The 21885-nt window shown below is 40.9% G+C and overlaps 1 protein-coding gene across 2 annotated transcripts in view; it reads left to right on the forward strand.

The window, feature by feature from the left end:
* Positions 1–21885, forward strand: part of KCNIP4 (potassium voltage-gated channel interacting protein 4) — a gene marked incomplete at both ends in the record, with an annotated part of 944241 nt that overhangs the window by 80428 nt on the left and 841928 nt on the right. The window lies entirely within an intron of this gene.

The raw sequence follows: 21885 nt of genomic DNA on the forward strand, positions 1-21885 counted from the left end.
TATCAGATGCTTGATAAGGTACCCTTTTCTAGGAGCAATGAATTCCAGAATCTTTCTTCTGCATTATGTGACTTTGAGAGTTAGAGAATGAAACGAGGCAGAAACTGAGCCACTAGAGTTTTAAGTTAAATTCCATTTCAGAGAAATCTGAGACACTATCATTTTTCCCCCTCGTGCTAGTGATCAGTACAGAAAAATGACCAGAAAAGTACTCCTCAGAGTTATCAAGAAATTAAACTTTTTCCCAGCCATTTTTATTTTTTGTTTTGCCTTTACACTCTAAATATCCAGTTATAGATGTGACACCATGATAATAAATCATGATAAGATTTAACTAAAATGTTTGTAAAGATTGCCTCTCATAACTTTATATCCTTTATAAAGAATCCCTGAGTGAATCTAAGCCCTGTTTGGGATCACCCCTTAAAATGTAACTCCAAGTATATGTGAATTATTATCCTGGCATCCCTACATTTGGTGAGAATCAGTATGGAAAGTGCAAATGACCACTGTCCCCAGGAATCAAGAATCAGCCAGGCAGTGTCAATGAATGAAGTATCTCTTGAGCTATATCAGCACACAACAAATAGCCCCACCTCAGGTGACATCAGTCATGAATGGAGAAGACTGTGGCACATAAAACAGATGCTCTCCTTTCCTAATGGGGCAGCCACTGCTATGAATCCACAGATTGGGGACACATGGAAATGTGTTGCCAGATCTGTTAAGACAGAAATCTCATTTTCCTGGAAATGAGTTTTTTTTAATGTTGGCCACTCATTTATTTGAGCTAGGAAACCTCATTGAGAATGTTGAGGATAAAATCTGACTAGTTTGATGGTAACTCATAACGGTGTGAGAGATGGAGGGAAGAGGGCAAGTTTGGAGGCAGGAAAGTGTTTAAGGGCCAAGGGGCCAGATGAATGAAAATGGTGGCCAGTATTGGAGCAGTGCAAGGAGCTCTGGAGAGAACATAAAGAGGTGGGCTGGAGACCTTCAGCAGGTGGAATAGGCAGGACCTAGAAGCCAACTGGGTGGGCATAAGAGCCTCAGAAGGATTGGAGTTTCAAGTTTCTCTGAGACCTTGCGGGGAGTGGGCAGGGCGGGAAACAACAACGAAAAATCCGCTGGGGCTCAGGTGGAATGTGACGTTTTTTATCAGTCATCTGAAATCCAATTATCTGTCTTCTGCCAGTGCAGACACCACTCCTGCACACACAGTAATTATGCCATGTATGAGCCCAGCTTTGATTTTTCAATCAGAGGATGCGCCGATATCAGTGCTGCATTTGCTCAAAAGGTCATGGCTTCCGTGTTTTAGATGCTGGAAAGCAAAGATGAAAATAGAAGCAGAATGATTTCATAAAACAGATGGGGCAGAGTGAATGGAGGTCACTCCACAGTCACTGGTGGGTGAGAAGCAGGAGAGGCAAAGTCAGGAACTAAAATCTGTCATCTAGACTATGATGCTAGTAACACAGGAAAGGGGCGCACAGCTGTGAATTTCCCCATTCTCAGTTAGCTGGATACTGAAAATTGAAAAATGGTTGGTTCGCTGTTGAGTGCTCTGTAGCGTGAGTGCTCTGTCTATTGCATGAAGACAAGTTTAAATTATCTTTGAAATCCTAGAGGTATCTATCATCTCTATTCAGAGACAAAAATAAGAAGAGTAGGTGGGGGCATATGTTAGAATAGGGAATAAAAAGCAACAGCAATGTCAGTTCAGCTGTATTTATTGGGTACTATCAAGTAGAAGACAAGGACCTGATGATCCAATATTGATTAAGGTGTAGTCTACCAGTAAGCTCTCAAGGGAGATAACTATTTAAATAACATTTAGTAGACCAGATACCAATAGAATAGAACAAATATTGTATTGACTCTTTTAGAGAGATTGAGCTTCAGTGTCCACGGATAGAGATCCAGGTGTCAATATTCAGCTTCTAGAAAGAAGGACTTGATTTCCAAAAGAGTTGTCATGGCTCAAAATGTGGCTTGGGAGTCAAGTCTAGCAAAGGTTAGGACTGACATCTTCCAAAGAGAAAGCGTAAAGCAAAAAGAATGGTGTGCTAAGAGTAGAGCCCAGAGAAACATTCTGGAAGGGATTTACTAGATCCACCCAGGACAGGCAATACCTTTGATTAACAGACCTGTACATTGAGGGCAGATAAGCAACTGGGTTCATAGACCTTTGAAAGAAGAGAAGGCCAATATAGATTTGGGGATGACTAGTGCATTAAATATGATATTGAGGTCAAAGGAGGTCCAGACATTGCTCTGTCATTTAAATGGGGGATGACCTGAGAAACAATCAGCAGTTCAGCATAAGTAAATAGATTGCGTTGAACCCCCTCCCCTCTGCCATCTCACTTTCCAGGTTTAAATCCTGTTTGCATGTCTCCATGGAGCCTTAGCAAATCAGGCAAACTGGTTGTTAATTCTTCCACTTCTGAGGGCCTAGAAAGCTTACCAGTATGTCTGTTCCTTCCCAGAAATGTACTCTTACAATCTTGCCTTCTCAGTGATGTGTATATGCCTGATTTCTAGGATGATGGTTATAAAACTGGAGCCCTTGAGGAGTGAAACTGGGAAAGAGTGCTATTGGTGCTATTAATAATCACTGAGATACAACAGGCACAATTGGGGATTGTCCTGAGCTGTGTGATCACCAGACTTACTTTCCCAAATGGACGATATGGTTCTTTTAGCTCCTCTAGGCCTTGCACAGCGTAGCATTCTGTGATTGCATGGGATGCCATTGAAAGGACTATAGATGTCATTATGTGACCCCAAACTCTTCATTTTATAAATGAGGCAACTGAGGTGCAGAGAGGTAATGTGACTTGCATGTGCAACACAGCTAGTTCTACCTAGCAGGTCTGTTCTTTTCATGACTAATCTTCTTTTCTTACTGATCTTCCAGGCTGGTATCCTTTCTCAGGTATGGCCATGGGCTTATTGCCTTGTTGATTAATAATGTTGTCTTGACTCCTTGATTAGATTTCATGTCATTTGTTTCTGCCTTTTTTATCGCTGATCCACAGTGACTAATACGGTGTTGAGTAGGTTAGATGCTCAGCAAATGTTAATTGAAATAACACTTGATTATCAGAAAGCTAATTCTTATCTTTAGAGACTTATAGTCAGGTCCTCTCATAAATAGGAAGAATGAAACTCAGAAAGCATTAAAGACTTGTTTTAAGGTCATCATCTAGTTAAGGATAAATCCAAACTAAAACACAATTCTCCTAAGGCTTTTCAGACCAGACCTACTACACTCCACTGCAAAATATTATTGGCCTCAAGTGTAAAGTGACATTATAATGATTTATACTTTTTCTTGTAGTTTTCTAATTGCTCTGCTACAACGCATGAAGCTGGCTCAGTGGCTGGACTCTTACAAATTATGGAATCAAAACCCAGAATTTAAGACACTTGGGATCGAAGTGGTTCAACTTCCTCAAATGCTGAGAACAAAAGAAAACCTGTTCAATTTTCATACTTCCCTCAAAAGATATATATATATATATATATATATATATATATATATATATATATATATTAATTTTTGTTATCCAGGAAGGCAAAGCTCTGTTAACAAAGATGTTCCCAAGGAAGGACTTGAGATTTTATGTTAAACAGCTTTCTCCAAGTTACTTTCCACCCAAGTAACACCATCCTGATTTACTTTTAGTCTTGTAGGGAATGCTTACACCAAGGAAATTGTGGCTCTTCCTTATTTTAGCTAGAAAGGTGAAAAATTTTGAATCGTGTACTGAGAGGGTTAAGGCAGTGGTATATGATAAAGCTTTCCGAATTCTAATTAAAGATATAAACAGAAAAATGCAGAAAAGGAAAGTCTACAAATTGACTGCATACAGAATGAGCCTGCACGCCCCAGGTGTGATGCTGAATTACTGATGTGACTCCTTGGAGGGCATCGCAGTGCAGTCCCCACAGGACTTCAAGGGGAACTTGGCATTTCCTGCCAGCTTTACACTCTTTCTAATTAGGGAGCTTTTAGGCTTATGTTTACTGTGCTAGAAAACATTGACCTAAATCAACTCAATTAGCAAATAAAGTTTCCTGGGTTGTTTTGTTGCTTTGCTCTGTTGAAGTTCGATTGAGACTCTTTCTGATTAAATTAAATGTGAGAAGAGGCAAACACTTTCCAGTTCTTCCAGAATCTTCCCTCGATTGTAGCCCAGCAGCTCTTCTCTTGCTGCTCATTGGGATTGTGAGTTGCGTAATCGAAGGCAGGGATTATGCTTTGTAATAGGGGTGAGGCTTATGTTGGGAACCAGTAATGCCCAGCTGACTAAAGCAGTGCCTTATAGTTTGAAATCCTGGCAGGGACTCTCTGGGCTTCCTTAGCCAGATGGAAGGCTTCCTTGCAGGATTTGCATATAGGAAGGATTACTCCCAGGCCTGGCATCTTAACTGCTATTCCATACTTCCTTTCCGCTTAAATAAATAATGCATGCAAAACATTTAAAACAGTCTGCAGCCCATAGCAAGTGGAGAACAGCAGTTAGCAAGGACTAATATTACTATCATCAGCCTCATCCTGGTGTTGAAGGAAGCATCTGTAACTAACTGAGAGGTGCCCCCTTGTGTTTCAAGGTGTCTTTACTATCACACTTGTCACACTTGAATTGTGAGTTAACTTCTTTCTTGCTTCCACCAGCCTTTAAGAACTGAGTACATGTTTGTTTATTAAAGAAAATATATGTAAATAGATTCATTTCGTTTCCTAGTAGTATTTTCCAGCCTGACCTTGGACAGGGTATTAGTTGAATACATAAAAATTTATTTTGCATCTTTAGAACAAAGTATTTCTTAAAGTAAGACTCTCATTTTAAAAGGAAAACAAGGCCAATCTCCCAGGCTGTAATAATACATGATATCATCATGGCAGATAAAGCAATCAAAGTACATACATGGGTCTGTTGGTTGCAATAGAAACTCAGGAGGGCCATGTTCTCAGTGAAATTTCCAAAGTCAATATACTTTGCAGAAGTCTATTTAACACACACACACACACACACACACACACACACACACGTGCACAAACCAAGTCTAGTGTATTCATTGAAATGTAGAACTGTTTTTTTTTTAAATGTCTAGCCCAGTGGTTCTCAACCTTTCTAATGCCGTGACCCTTTAATATAGTTCCTCATGTTGTGGTGACCCCCAACCGTAAAATTATTTTCGTTGCTACTTCATAACTGTAATTTTGCTACTGTTATGAATCATAATGTAAATATCTGTGTTTTCTGATGGTCTTAGGCGACCCTGTTAGCGGTTCTCAACCTGTGGGACGCAACTGATAGGTTGAGAACCGCTGCTGTAGAGCCTAAGCCGCCCTCTTCCGGAAGGATCAGAAGTTAAAAAAATCAGCACGTTTCACACTAATTTCTACCTTCTTGCTTTTTTATTCTCTAAATGTGGGTTTCCATTGGTCCTCCTTTCACCAACGCTAGGTTACCCTGTTCTTTACTTTGACAGCACTCCTGTGTGTGTGTGTGTGTGTGTGTGTGTGTGTGTGTGTGTGTGTGTGGAGCCGCAGGACCCCCAGGCCTCACCATGCGGAGCTGAGGGACCCCCAGGTCTCACTGCACAGAGGCCTCTGCCAGGCTTCCCGGAGGCCTCCACCGGGCCCTGCCCCCAAGCCGGGCTGCACCCCCAGGCTGGGCCATGCAGAGGCCTCCGGTCCCCCGGCACAGGCATGTGGAGGCCTCCACCGGGCCCCGTCCATGGGCCGGGCCACACATAGGCCTCTGGACCCCCAGCGTGGACACATGGAGGCCTCCACCAGGCCCCAGGCCACCTGGTGATGGATTGTGACGGTGTGATGTAAGTCCCCTACGCTGCAAGTCCCCGCCCACCCATGCCTGCTGTGCACACAGCCTGCTGATTGGTCATTACGCATGAGGGCGTCCCGGCCATTTGCATATTAACCTTTTATTAGTATAGGTGTTAGTTTTCCCTCTGAGGCTATAAACTTCACAAGACTATAAGCTTCATGATGACGGGAGGTTTTATCTCCCTAATTCATGCATGTGTAACAATCAGTGATGAATCTTGCACAGATGTTGAGTGCACTATTAATGAAGAAATATGTAATGTTTGGGCTAAAAATCATGAGAGCCAGAGAATGCCTGACTTTGGAGTCTATAAGCTGAGGTGAATGAGACCACCCTCAGTTTCAAGATTGTCTTATCTGGATCAAACTGAAATGAAACAATCTTATTTTTAAAGTTTATAATGGAAAAACCATAGAGTTGAAATTAAATGAACCTTACAACAAGGCCTTATATCACCCAGGTTAGTAATCAATTTAAGAATTTTCAATAGTGTTCTCTGAGTTGCTAGGGTAAGAGGACTCTGCCTGAGACTTTGGAGTTTGTTATTGTTGGTTGGGGAGATATTATTTTGTAAGTCCTAAAGAGCTACATTCAATAGCAGCCAAATACAACAATTTCCAAAATACCTTTAAGATAATTTTTAAATTTGGTTTAAAAGATACTTGAGGTTTTTCGGTTTTGCTGTTTATCTCACAAACTGACACTATGTTAGTGGCTCTGTCTTGGATTTCCTATTTTGCCATTTTCAATGAGGTGTAGGTGTACTGGGTTAGGATTCAGAATAGATGGGTTTTCAGAACCAATGAGATTTGTCATTGTAGCTAACATGCTTATCCTCTCTGAACTTAAGTTTAACTTATGTAGTGAGCACAGAACCTTGTCTAATCATAACTTCTTCCAAAACACATGCACAAGCACACACACACATTATCATAAATGTGATAATATATGATTGATTCGGTACTTTGGGGATATTGAATTTTGCTTGTTGTTCATAAAAATTATAGAAGCGTACAATCTACCTTCTTGGCACTTTTCACATCTAATATCCTTTACTATACTGTTAAAATAATTTATTAATGATCTAAATGCATATAAATTTAGGTAAGTAAGCATTGCTTTCATTTTCGATAAGTACCGTTATGTGTGATGTTGATTAATTTGTCTCTGACAGCAAAATAAAACATGGTGATCAATGTCTCTGATTGATTTTTCCTCCTGGGATGATGCTGATGTTTATTGCTGATCAGACTATGAAGCGCAATTTCAATAATTGTTACGTTTTGATGTGCATCCAAATTGATTTGCAGATAGAATTTGAAGATATGTACACTCTTCAAAATAAAAGAAAGAAATATAGTTAGATTAGGAAAAAAAATTACAGCAGGAAGTATGTGCTAACAATGTGTTCTCTCTTAACAATGCACCCTTTTTAAGATGTGAGTAATTGATATTTCTGTAAGCATTTTTTTTTTTTTTTGCACAGCTAAGACAGCGGGGCAGATTAGAATGCAGAATATAGGCCTACAATTGTACAACAGAATTAATCCTGTTCAATTTCATAAAATATTTCATTCATTGAGATAGGTAGGTAGGCTCGTTACCAGGAAAACCCAGTTGGGCTCGGGATGCCTGTCCATGTGTCCAATAACAAAGACAGGGTTGAATCATATTAGGTATTTATTGAAAAGGCTAGCCAACCAAGAAGACAGGGTGCTTACAAGTATCAAATTCCATCTTCCAGCAAGGTGCAGGGGACAGGACTATATAGGGGAAGGGGATAGGGTGCTCGGTGCAGCCCTAGGGTCCACTATTGTCTTTAGTCATCAGGCGATGAGATGATGTTTTGACTCCTGGTGGGTTGGCCTGACCATGCTTATCGGTTCTGCCTGCTGGATTCACAGCTGAGTCACCTCCTCAATCCCTTCCCACAGGCCTTGAAAAGGAAACTTAAGCAAAACTTAACCCCCCATTCACATAAGTATATGTGTCCTAAGATTTAAAATAATATGATTATTTTTCAGATTAATTCAGGTGCTCTGTCTATCAGGTTATAGGTCCCCCCAGCAGCTTGAACTGCTTCTTTGTTTCTTCCAGAAGGGCTGATTCCAACGGATGGTAAAAACTCAACAAAGGGCCCTGTTTGGTGTTGCTCAGTGGTTAGAGAGTTAGCCCATGCACTGAAGGGTTGAAGGTTAGATTCCCAATCGAGGGCATGTACCTTGGTTGCAGCTTCAATCCCTGGTCCAGCTGAGTCCAGTAAGGGCACTCCTGTGGTGGATACCTTCTGAGATCCAACACATGGCATTTAACTTCACCAATTTTCAGGTACCTCAGTTGGAGGACTCAAGTCCTACTGGGTACTTTAGAGCAATTTTAAGAGTTTTTTGCTAGTAATAAATGACAACAAGGACTGTGATTTAATCTGCTTGTGGAGTAGTCACTGTCTTCACAAATTTCAGTGAAAAAAGGAGTTAATATGCTCGTTTTATGAAAGAGTGAACTGACCAAAGAACAAGGAATAACTTGCTGGAGGTCACATGGCTGGTAAGTGGGGGAGCCACAGAGTGCACTGGGCACTATCTAATTACCTTTGTTTTCTGGGCTTTGTGCTGCCACCAATTATTTCCGGTTCCAATGTCAATCCCTCAAGTTTTCCAAACACCCAGCCCTGTGAATCCTTGCACTGGAGTCAGGTGGCACCATGGGCTTTTATTCAGGGTGTGCCTTATGTTTCAAGAATCACAGAGAATTAATCCAGTAAGTGGAATTTTAGAGTCTGCTCAAATACCTGGCTACTGGGACAGTTCAAGATTTTTTTTTTTTTAAGCACGTAAATTATCTGGAGTGAGACTTCCCACAATGTTAAACCTTCGGGTTGTGCCAACCTCAGAGTTGGACACAAAAAGAAAGCTTCTGTGTGGTGGTTGTGATTAGACAGAATCAAGTAAAATAACGAAGATGAAGTCAGGCTCTGAGCATTCCAACCAGCAGGCTGCCATGATTCTACTGCAGGTAAAAGGGAAAGGTGGGCTTTTATCTCCAGTGAAGGGATAATGACCAAGTTTAAAAAAATGAACAGAGAAAGACAAAGGAAAGCAGAAAATTCAGAGAGAAAAAAAGATGGAGGGGGCATGACAAATAGCAGAGAAGATAAGTGGATGGCTGGGTCAGAAAAGATAAGAGAAGGTCAAGTACTCTGTATAAGGAGTGACAACTGGGTGTCAAGTATCAGCTATTCTGAGAGCAGAAAAGAAATCTAAAACTCAGGGGGAAAAGTCATTTCTGTGTTTAAAAGAAGAATTACGGTGCAAAGAACAATCTAATTTTTAAAGATAACGTTTGAACTCCTTTTATTATATTTACTAATCACTTCCACATATGCTATTTCTTTTAATCCTCACAACAGTTTTGTGCAGTAGGTTTAGTGGATGCTCCCATTTCTGCTTTAGAAATGTGGAAACCTGGTGTCTGAGAGGCTAGGGGACATGTCTGCCTTCTTGAATAAGTGCCGGAGCTGAAACAAGAATGTATGTTCTGGCCCCGTCGAGTTCACGTTCATGATGGGCTGCTGGGCATCATTGTATAATGTTGAAAGTACATGAATCATAGGATGGATTTGCCCGATATGGTTGGGACATTTAGTTACTAGGCTAGTCTGGGCTTAATTTAAAATAGTCTCAGGGTACAAAGGTATGTAAAGATGAGAGTACCGAGCATATTTCACCTGTTGCATAGTACTAACCAGAGCTAGTCAGGGTGTATTTATAATAGAATAGAGGTCAGATGTGTCACAGGTCACGCTCCTGTTCAACTTGGGTGGTCATAGAGGGCGATGAGCCAAAAGCTCGGGGGCCAGTGGCCTTTGCAATAGAAGCAGGTGGCCAAACCAACCCCGCCCGCAGCATTTATAAAAGGAGTGTGAACTGCAGTGGTCATCTGTCCTTCCTATTAAGCCAGGATCTCCTTAGCTCTCCATCTGCCTGTTCTGAAGACATGAGGTGGAACAGACCTGTCACCCCTTCTCCACCCTCAAGCAACAGCCACTGGTATATGCCTCTCCCTGGGCCGGTTATTGCCTGACTTAGTCACTTTATGCCAGAGGAGGTATAAAAGACTCGCTTTGCACAGGCATTGATCAGGCGGGTGTGGGTTTGGAGTGGCTGCTGTATTATCCACCTCATAGAAGGGGCTGACAGAAAGCTCAGAGCAGTCAGAGCTCCCAGCCCCACTCTCTGAGCCTCCAGAAGATTGAATCAGCTGCATCCTTGAACTTCCCACTTGAGGTAAAAAATAAGTGAGCTGAGATGTGGCCAGGTTGTAAATCAGTTACATACAAATACAGGTGGATGGTGCATAGTGATAATAGCCAATACTTACTGAGGCGTGCTATACTGTGAGGCATTCTTCTAAGAATTTTCAAGCATTACTCATTTAATCCTCACAACACCCTATGAAGTATACACCTTCGTTATTTCCATGCTACAGATGAAGAAACTAAGGCCAAGAGAGGTTAGACATCTTGCCCTCTCATCACAGGAATAGGAAGAGGCAGAGGCAGGATTTGAACCCAGGCATTCTAGTTGTATTCCGTGAACTCTATTCATTCTCTGGGTCTCAGTCTCTGTTTTTGTCTGTATGTGTGTGTTTGTATGTGTGTATGTTTACATACATATGTACACATATGCACTTTATCTTTATATATACACTTTACCTCTCTGTAATGTGAAAATTTTCAATAAGAATGGGATGAATTTTACAAGCTAAGAGATTAATGTTGGTTATGTGCATGGAAATGAGTCTCTTAAATTTTATCCAAGTGTCATGGATAAGAACAGAAATGACTACTAGAACTGAAAAATAAACTATAGGTCTATGAGTGTTTTTAAGGGGTCTAAATAGGAACATTAAAATGAATGAGTGTAATACTGAAGCATCCACATTATATGACATCGAGTCTCTGAAAGAGCAGCTAGCTACCTGTCAAATGTTTTTCAGGTGTAGGCCCTGGAGTACATCTTATATGATTATCATTGAGGGACCAATCACAGTGGGGAGGACTCTCTGAAGAGATACTTAATGAAAGTTAAAATATTTGTGAGCTGGCATATTAACCAAGCCAAGTACCAGAACATTGAAAAATTAACGATGGTGTCATAAAGATAGGGGACAACTGCTGATTTAGGGAAACTATGGAACAGTTTATCCAGATATTAAAAAAAAATCTCAAACCACCATCAAGTCCCAGGCCTCCTACAAGTAGATAAACCTGAGTCTATGTTGCAGGGATTCCCAAGTCTAAGTTATAGTCAGTGAATCCCGTGCCAAGATGTATGCAAAATTGAAAGGGTTAACTCTGTCACCAGGTGCCTCTGTTACAGGCTACCACAAAAAATTTAATTTTGTTATTTTAGAACACTTTGAGTTCCTACAACTTCCTATTTGTATCATGTAAACAAATTCAAAAATATAGGCAAACAGTGTTTTAAAATTTTTTCGGCTTTTAGAAAATGATTGTCTTTGAATCATGGTTGTCTGTTAGTACAGGGGCTGGCAATGGGCCAAATCCTGCCCCCACCTGTTCTTATATAGCTGGTATATTGAGAATGTTTTTTTTAATATTTTTAAATGGTTGAAAAATCAAAAGAAGAATATTCAGGGACTCACAAAAATTCCAGTTTTGGTCCATAAATATAGTGTATTGGAATACAGCTGCAATCATTATGTTACATACTGTCTCCATTTTTTGTGTGTATGTTAGCAGAGTGGAGTAATTGTGATGGAGATCGGAGGGCCTGCAAAGCCTAAAATGCTTACTATCTCCCCTTTACCCAGTTTGTTCACCCTGTCTTAGGATAATAAAGCAGTGATACTGGGAAGCACTTGAAATGCTTAAGAAAGCAGAGTTAGTGCCTACAAATGAACAAACAAACCAATAAATAAAAAAATAAATGTGTATGTGTGTGAGTGATTTAACCATCCTGCCTGTCATTTTATTACTTCTTGGATTAAAATCATAAATCATGGTTGAATCAAAATATGCAATGTCTTTTCAGAAATTTTTTGGTGTGACAATTTTATACAATCCTCTGATAAGCAATGCAGTGGCTATCAATTTCATTATAATATAAACACTCATATTTTATTTAAAACCAGAGGCCCAGTGCATGAAATTTGTGCACAGGGGAGTCCCTCAGCCTGGCCTGCGCCCTCCCGCAGTCCGGGACCCTTCGCTCCTTACTGCCTGCCTGCTCACTACTCCTTATCGCTCAGCTCGCTACTCCTTAGAGCTGCCGCAGAGGTCGGAGAGGCTCCCACCAACAACGCTGTGCTCGCCAGCCATGAGCCCAGCTTCTGGCTGAGGGGCGCTTCCCCTGTGGGAGTGCACTGACCACCAGGGAGCAGCTCCTGTGTTGAGCGTCTAACCCCTGGTGGTCAGTGTGCATCATAGCGACTGGTCCTTCCGCTGTAACGGTCGCTTAGGTTTCTATTATATAGCTAGAAGGACTTTAGGAAACTGTGTCCTGTTGAAATCTGTAGTCTCTTGAATATAAAGAAAGAACACATTTGAGTCTGGGAATGAGATTTTCTTAAAATGCCTAAGTTAATTTGTGAAATGATTAAGTCTTGGGTTTCTTTCACCTTATCAATGGCTTTGGTAAGGGAAGTAGGATAAATAAGGCATATTAGCCAGCAGAAAGGTTATGATTCCTGGGTTTGTGGTATTGCAATATAGAAATCACAGTTAGGATGGTATAGACCCATGATAAACAAGGAAAAGAACAAGCAAAAAGGCTCAATAAGTCCACACTTGGAGTTAGTTGCCAGAAATTATTATGCTTCTGCTGTTTGTCCATAATTACTAACCAGCTCGTTTTTCTTATCCCTGTATTTGTAATTTCTACCTGTGTGCTTTATTTCTTTAAAACATTTTATTTCTTTAATAATATTTGAAGCATACAATATAAATAAAATGTGTATCTAGCTGTGCAGTTTGAAGAATGATAATAAATTTCTCTGTGCACCCACCTATTACCTCTGTCACTTTTTCCTCTGTGGTCTTAGGCAGTACTTTTTCTCTCTTCTATTATAACAGCTGGTGTTTATGTGTCCTGTATTCCTCTGAAATACCGAGTTTCTTCCAGGCAGCATCCTTGACTTATTCTTCTTTGCTGCCCCATAAGATAAAGGACATTACCTTCAACAAAGTATGTATTTTAAAAAGGCATGTAGAAAGGAGAAATGAATGTACTGCAAGCTCTCTGGGGAAATAAATGTTTTATTTCTGTTTCTTATAGTTACTAGACTTAGGGGCCTAGATTAGGCAATAAACAAATGATGGATTGGATTGAGTGAAAAGTCCTGCTGTTCCATTCAGGTGCATCTCTGAATGTCTGTGCACAGGTGCTATGCTGTGTGATAAATTGTTGGTACATTTGGCCAAAGATATAATATAGTAGGAACCTGTAAGCTTATTAAGATGTTCATGGCTACCTTCTCCATTTATTAAGAATTGTCATGTTCTTTCTCCTTTGAGCTCTTTCTGTTAGTCATGTCAAGTTGGTCTTCATTTCGCTGTTCTCAGTACATGTTTGAAAGTATCCCTACAGCTCATGTCTGTAGGTGCCTTAGCTGTAGGCTGGTCTTGTCTTTTTTTTCTACTCTACTCTCCCCAACTATAAAAAATCTTTCCCCTGTCCTTCTTATGACACTTCTACACTTATTGCTTTGGCTTTACCAGCCGGCGATAATACCTTTCCTCCCAAAGTGGCAGTTCACTTCAAACCATGAATATTTGACCTGCTCATCTCTACTGATCTTTTGCCAGTGCTCGTTTAAGAGGCTAATATTTTAAGTTCTAGTTTCTATTTGTTCTAAACAGGAAATATGGCTGGAATATAAATATTATTGTGTTATGCTATCTTTACCATTAGATTGTTACTCAAGAACATGTTATTTTCAAGACCAAATAAATGACTGAGTACAGAAAACGTAAGGATTGATTCAGTTATAAATGACCTTGTCCTGCTGAAAAAAAACATTTCCATCAAATGTTTCATCATAAACCACTTTACCTATGATGTGAAGCAGCTTCTTGAAGTTCTCACTTGAACCTAAGTAATTTTGAATGCAGAACTAAGTAGAAATTAGGTTTTTAGAAAAATGAAAAGTGATTCTGAAGGATCTAGGTATTAGGATATTAGGTATTACCAGACATAATATGTACACAAAATTCATTGGGGAGCCAGTCCACTTAAACTGAAGGTAATATGTAAATAGTTCAGTTAAACAAGTAGTGTGCATAATTACGCATTTGATATGGAGAATGTATTATTTGGAAGATAATTTTGAAGATAGTTTATTGGTAGATTAATGTCATCAAAACACATTGGTGCCTCTATAATGAAGTTCAGATTATTGTATAGTTTGGATTTATACCTTTTAGTTATAGAACATGGATTTTAACATTACATAGATCAGGTTCAAGTCCTGGCTGTGTTGCTTCTTAGTTGTGTTTTTTAACCCTTGGCTTCCTCATCTGTAAAATAGGAATATCAGTCTCATAATGTATGGAAAGATTAAAGGAACTAAACTGTTAAACCTATATAGAAGGTGTTTAAGAAGTAGTAGTTAATATTAGCAGTAGGTTATTTTTCCCATTTGCATAATAAATATAAAGTGGTGATGTATTTTTTAAAAGATGCTAATTGATAAGGTGAATAATCTATAATAATAAAAACATACTATGCTAATTAGACCAGACATCCTTCTGGACGAAGCCTGGGTCCTGGGTGCCTGCCTATGGCTGGAGGGAAGCCAGCCCCGGTCCCCGGTGCCAGAGGGATGCCATTGCCGACAGACAGGGGAAGGAAGGCCTACTCTTGCACAAATTTCATGAACCGGGCCTCTAATATTTTATACAATTAATTGGCCTGATTGTATGAATTATGAGATAAGAAAGACCATATTTTGTACAATTTGGGGGCTTTTAACTTCCTTTTATGAGGATTTGAATTTACGTCCACTTTGAAATAATATAAAAACAAAAATTCATTCTTTTTAGATACAAAGTGTTTCTTAATATTGAGATATGAATATAAAACACTAATTTTTTAAAATATATTTTTATTGACTTCAGAGAAGAAGGGAGAGGGAGAGAGAGCTAGAAACATCAATGATGAGAGAGAATCGTTGATCAGCTGCCTCCTGCACATCCCACACTGGGGATCGAGCTCACCACCCAGACTTATGTGCTGTCCTGCCTGGGAACTGAACTGTGACCTCCTGGTTCATAGGTCTATGCTCAACCACTGAGCCATGCTGGCTGGGCTGAAAGACTACTTTTTATTGAGCACTACTTATGTGCTAGGGTTGTTCTAAGTACTTTATAGTCAATTAACTCTAAATCTCCACAAAAACCCAGCAAAGTTGTTACCCTGACCGTCTTCATTCACAGATGAGAAAATTGAGGTACAGAGAGGACTAGAAATGGCAGAGCCTGTGTAGAAGCCCATGCCTTTTTACTCTTAACCCTGCACTTACTATCATCTAATGCCACTTTGATATTAGGGAGAGTTATATTTGGAGAACAAGTCCTATTTAGAGGCAAATATTACTTGTCAGAAATCTGTATTAGGTGAAAATATATGCAGATGGAAATTACAACATAGAGTGTTTATAAAAAGTAAAAACATTTCCCTGGGACTCCAAAAATCTGATATAAATGCGTGTGTACTTTTAAAATATACTTAAAATTTGTATCGAGATAATGTATGAGAAAATTTTTGTCAGCACATATACTGGTAGGCATTTTAGAAATTCTTAGTTAACTCTGAATTAGAATACTACATATTATTGTTATTTTTTAAAAGCTTTCAAGACATGAAAAAATATTTGGGTTCTGAATGATTGAGTAAGTGATTTTTTTGATGAATAATTTATCCCAGCAAGTTTTCAAAGCTTTTAACTTTTTCAGTATATACTGATTCTGCCAGTGTATTTGGTTTATTGTGATCACTGGCAACTCCCAAGAGAGAAATTCCTAAAAAGGAGGAAAATGCCAACACTCTCCAACCACACACATTTTGCTGTTGAAAGGAGCCATCTTTAATCTACTGCTGGATGAAAAGAATAACTTTTTTAGCAGCCAGAAGTTATAACAATACTTTGTTTACAGATTATCTTAAGCACAATAGCAATGGACTCCTTTTAAATGGAAACCACCATAATTTGATATACAATCTTATTTACCTTAGTGCTTAGTTTTAAAAATCTCAGTCCTGTACTTTTGACAATGAGGATATCCATTTATTTTAAGGACTTTTCAGAATATTTCAAAACAACAGTTTGACCTATAGATTTCAGATGGTTCAGTTGTGAGCGCAGAATGCTTTTAGAAGCCCAGGGATATGTTCCATAAAATTGGATAGCCATCTTGAAATCATTGAAGAATGACCAGATGGAAGTCACAGCTCAGGCAGAAATACAATCTATAGGCAGAAATTTCTCGATGTGTGTGAAGGGAGAAAGACATGGGAGGAGGAATAAGGGGACAAATCAAATTCTGTCTCAATATAAGGAAGAATGTTCTCATGATAAGGTCCCATAAAATTGGAATGGGTTGATTAAAGAAATTAATGAGTGCATTAAAAGAGACCAATTGACCATCTGTTAAAAATGGCATGGAAGTAATTTCTTTTGGTTTGCTGAGTTTAGGTTAAATGATCTGTATGAACCCTTTAAATGCAATGATCTAAGAAAGTAGAGTGATGGATTGTTCCAACTTTAAAAATATTGAGGATTGAGGATAGCTGCCTTAGTTCATGAACATTATAAGAAGTAAAGAACATACCTCAGAGCTCTCTATAAAAGTTTTTGAGGGTAGCTTAAGCAGAAAAAAATACTTGTCATTATTTTAAAAGTAAATTTTATAAAACAAGTATTTGGAAGGTGAGTAAAAGATCATTTATAGTAATTTCTTTTACATATCAGGGAGTAACAATTAATTTAAGAGCAAATAGATCTCTATCAGGCAAATATCTCAATGATATTAGTGTGATTTGGTTGTATGGGATAGAAACTGGTGGTGCATGCCACAAATAATAGAAGAATTTATTGATGAGACATGGTAGTTCACTGAATTGAAAAAAATTCTGAGACACTGGCTCTTGAAAGGTACGAACCAGAGCCTCTATGAAGATCAAAGCATCAAGAACTATCCAGTAGGTGTGGTGCAGTGGTTGAGCTTCCACCTATGAACCAGGAGGTCCTGGTTTGATTCCCAGTCAGGTCTGGGCACATACCGGGGTTGCGGGCTTGATCCCCAATAGGGAGCATGCAGAAGACAGCCTATCAGTAATTCTCTCTCATCACTGATGTTTTTATCTCTTTCTCTCCCTCTCTGAAATCAATATATATTTAAAAAGGAACTAATACTTTGTGTCACTGACCAATATTCAAATTCTGGTGAAAAGGTGTTAAAATAATATAATTTCGAAGCCTAGGTTGGGTTGTATGCTCACTCCTTGGCCTGGAAAAGAAAAACTTGATTAGCAATCCTACAAACATAATATTCAGTAGCAGGGGTATGGGGGATAGCTTCTCAAAGCAAAACTGAGGTGCCATTATGAGAAAAATAACCTGGACAGGGGAAAACATGGCTGTGCACCATAATGAGCCACTTTGGTTCCAGACATAAATTTTTAACCCCTTTCAGCCTCCTCATCACCTCCCTCCCTCTTTAAAATGCATGCTCTGGAAGAACACGGCACAATATGAAGGCGACACATTGTTCTGTGTAGAAGATGAAAGGCATTTGGAAATTCAGAGTCACTTGTGCAAAATATAATAACTTATTTTGTAGAAATTAGGGGCATTTAGCTTCCTTTTTGAAGATTCTACTAATATCCACTTAGGAATAAAAAAAAATTATATTTTGGGGTAAAATTTTTTTTCTTACTCTTCAGACATGGATATGAAACATTAATTTTTATTGAGCACTAATTCCATGCCAGGGCCTGTTCTAAGTACTTGACAGTGAATTAAATTTTCACAACAACCCAACAAAGTTGGTGCCATGACTATCTTCACTTACAGATGAGAAAACTGAGGTACAGAGAGGACTATAAATGGCAGTGAAAAGAAGAAACAGAGGAGCCCCACTGATGCAGAATGTAGGATTCTGCAGAGAGCTATAGCCAACATGAACTTCCTCATGGGGTAGGGGTTGGCGGTGTGGGTATGGCACCCCGGTCTCCTCATTTCTTCATGTCCCTTTCATGGGTTCCTATTAGTTACTGCCGGTCCAGTGGAGTTGAGAATAAAAGAATTTCCCCTCCTCTTTCTGCCCTTTGGAGCCCAAAGGAGATAATCAGGTGGAACATTTCCTTTCCCACAGTCCAGCAAACAATGCAGGCTTTATTATTTGGTGAAAAGTATATGAATTAGAAATTGCTTTTTCATCCTTAAAGTTTGTATGTAATATTTTATGGTACTTAAGTGATTAATGAATTGTTTCCATCCTAATTCATTATTAATGGAGTGCTTTTAACAAAATTTAATGTAATTCCACAAAATGACAGGCATAGGGAGAAAACTGTGCTTGGAGATAATTGGCCCAGTGCTGCCCCCCAAAATTTGAGACATTCTTTTGGTAGAAATAATGATGGAATTTCTAAGAAAAGCCTACTCGCTAGCAATGGCAGATAATCAACTTTGGGTTATTCAAGGTCCAGAAATCCAATTTATAAAATTTTCTTCCTGTCTCAGTGCCATCTCAATAAAAAGAATGTGAGTTTTGGGAGCAAACTAATTTTGAACAACTTCTATGGACGTATCATAATTTAATTATTTCATTATGCCTGTGAGCTGCGGGGGAGGAAGGGAAAAAACAATGGAAACCATCAAAGTGGATGATTGTTACTTTTTAAAATCTATTTGGTATCTTTGCCTCTTCCTCTTGCTTGTGTTTGACCTTCCAAATTTTCCCCACAAAACCTCTGCATTTTGGGCAAAGGTGAATCTACTCAGCTCTGGATTCGAGTCACCAGCACACCCCAGGCTCTGACCACAGGCTTGTTTTCAGGGTCTTGGAACTAGTCAACCCAGATAACATGTTTTAGTTTCTTCTTGGAAGAAGCTTTGTGTTTTTCTAAGAAAGTGACAAGGAACTTCCCGTTTTTCCTTCTCATTCAGCATGTCCCTTTCCTTTATTCTTTTATCTATTCAATTTTTGGTTAAAACTTGATTTGCCTCAGGCCTTTTTTTTTTTTTTATATAAACAGTAAAGATCATTCTCATGCATGTTCTCTGATGCACATGTGTAAACATTTCTTTACAGAAGAGTTCCTGGTTTCTTTAGAGAATGTTAAAATTCATCTGTAATACTATGTATATCAACTTATCATGTTATATGCTTTACATACATACATACAAGTTTATTTGTCAGTTATTTCTCAATAAAGCTGGGGGGAAAAGACATGTAGGAAAAAAAGCTGCTTCTATTTTTAGTCTGCTAAGACATTTTGCTGCTTCTTTGATCTTCTCAGTGGTGTGTTTCCATTTTTTTTTTATTTCTCCTCTTCATTCTTTCCTTCTCTTTCCTACCTTCTGCTTTCTTTATGCATAGTCTGTTGTCCTATCTATCTATATAAAACCCTAATAAGCAAATACACCAAATGGCATAACAACCAGTCACTATAACGTGCGCTGACCACCAGGGGGTGTGTGCAGAGCATGGCAGGCGTCAGCAGCAGGTGGCAGAGCATGGAACATGGTGGGCGTCGGCTGTGGCAGGATGGTGGAGCAGGTGAGTGGGGGCGCCAGACCAAGGTGGGGCACAAGTTGCTGTCATCAGGATGAGCCTCTGGTGGTTACTGAACATTCTCTGCTCCGTGTGCCGCAGTCCCACTCAGTGCTTGCACCTGCTGCCGGTGCCAGCCCTGCTCACACCCGCTGCCAGCGCCTGGTGCTGGCCTCGATTGCTCGGCGCTGTCAGTGGGTACGAGCAGCAGCTGCCAGCCCTGATGGTCCTTCAGGGCTTCTCTACCTCCTCCTGCTCCTGAGGGGCCATCGGGGCCAGCAGCAGCCTCTCGCACCTGCTGTTGATGATAGCCCCACTCACACCCACTGCCGGCACCTGCCCAGCTTGCACCCACAGCCAGTCCCGATTGCTCAGCGCCATCAGTGGGTGTGAGCGGCGGCTGCTGGCCTGGATCACCCCTGAGGGCTTCTTCACATTCCCTGTTCCTGAGGGGCAATTGGGGCAGCTCCGGCCCCACTTGTACCCACTACTGGTGCCGGCCCCAATCGCTCTGCGCTGTCAGCGGGTGTGAGTGGGGCCGGTGCTATCAGCACATGGGAGCAATGGTGGAGGGAGCAGGGCTGCCAGCAGACAGGGGACTGGGGGCAGCGGTGGAAGGGGCTAGGTGGGGGCATGGAGGATGGGCCAAGACCCGCCCCTGTGCCCACCTCAGCGTTGTGGCCCACAGTTCCTTTCAAGGTGCACGGATTCATGCATTGGGCCCCTAGTTTTCTAATAAATTGATGTTTAACTCATTAATTTTGAACTTTCCCCAAACTTTTCTATATCCCATTTTAGTTGCTTCTACCATGTTTTGATATCAAATGTTAAGTTTTCGATGTAATCTAAATTCCTTAATGTTTTCTTTGACCAATGAGTGATTTGCTAGTGTTTAAAATTTTCCAAATATATATAACACATAAATGATGTAATTTTTAGTTATTATTTTGTGATTATAGAATACTAGGGGCCCACTGCACGAATTTGTGCACCTTGAAAAAGGAACTGTGGGCTACGAGGCTGCGGTAGACATAGGAGCTGGTCTCGGCCCATCCTCCATGCTCCTGTGCAGCCCCTCCCGCTGCAGTCCATAGTCCCCTGTTTGATGGTGCCAGCTCCACTTGCACCCACTGATGGCGTGGAGCGATTGGGTCCAGTGCCAGCAGCGGTTGCGAGTGGGGCCAGTGCCATCAGCGGGTGCAAGCGGCAACTACTGCCCCAATCACCCCTCAGGAGCAGGAGGAGGTGGAGAAGCCCTCAGGGGCGATCAGGGCTGGCAGCGGGTGCGAGCGGTGGCTCCAACACTGGCTGCGATTGCGAGCGGGACCAGAGCCAGCAGCAGGTGCAAGTGCCAGGAGGAACCACGGTGCGTGGGAACAAAGAATTTTCAGTAACAACTAGAGGCTTGCCCCGATGGCAGCGACCAGCACCCCACCTTGTTCTGATGCCCCTGCTCACCTGCTGCCATGGCCAACGCCCACCATGTTCCACACATGCCCCCTGGTGGTCAGCGCATGTCATAGCGACTGGTTGTGTGGTTGTTCTGGTTGTGCCACTGTGTGGTCTATTTGCATATTAGCCCTTTATTATGTAGGATGGTATATACTCTATGATACCAATACTTCAAAACTTGAGAATATTGTATGTTTGTGTACATGTCATGTTTCATGTGAAATATAATCTCTTACTATTAAATGTGTTGTTCAATCCTATCTAATAAAGAAGGAATATGCTAATTGACTGTCATGCCCTCAAAGATGGCAGTGCCCACAGCCACAAGATGGCAGTGCCCAGTTCCTTCTGTCCCACCAGGGCGGCAGGCCTGCAGCACATCCGGGTCTGCCCCCAAGAGGATCTGGCTGCTCCTTGCACCTGCCTCCGGAGTCCCCCAGTCCCCTCAGCCCCCAAGCCACCTAGGGCTGGCCCCAGGCACAGACAAGCCTCGGATGGCAGCTGCCCAACTGCCTAGGGCCGCCCGAGGCTCAGGTAACCAGGGTTGGCCGAGGCTTGCACTGCCAGCAGTGGCAGCAGCAGAGGTGTGATGGGGGCGTCACCTTCCCCTGATCACTGGGTTGCCTCCCACCCCTGAGGGCTCCTGGACTGTGAGAGGGGGTAGGCCGGGCTGAGGGACCCCCCCCCCTCCTCCAGTGCATGAATTTTCATGCACTGGGCCTCTAGTCTACATATATTTCAGCAAGCTTTTTCTTGTATTTTTTA

This window comes from Cnephaeus nilssonii (assembly GCF_951640355.1).
Source record: "Cnephaeus nilssonii genome assembly, chromosome: 1".
Classification (NCBI taxonomy): Eukaryota; Metazoa; Chordata; class Mammalia; order Chiroptera; family Vespertilionidae; genus Cnephaeus; species Cnephaeus nilssonii.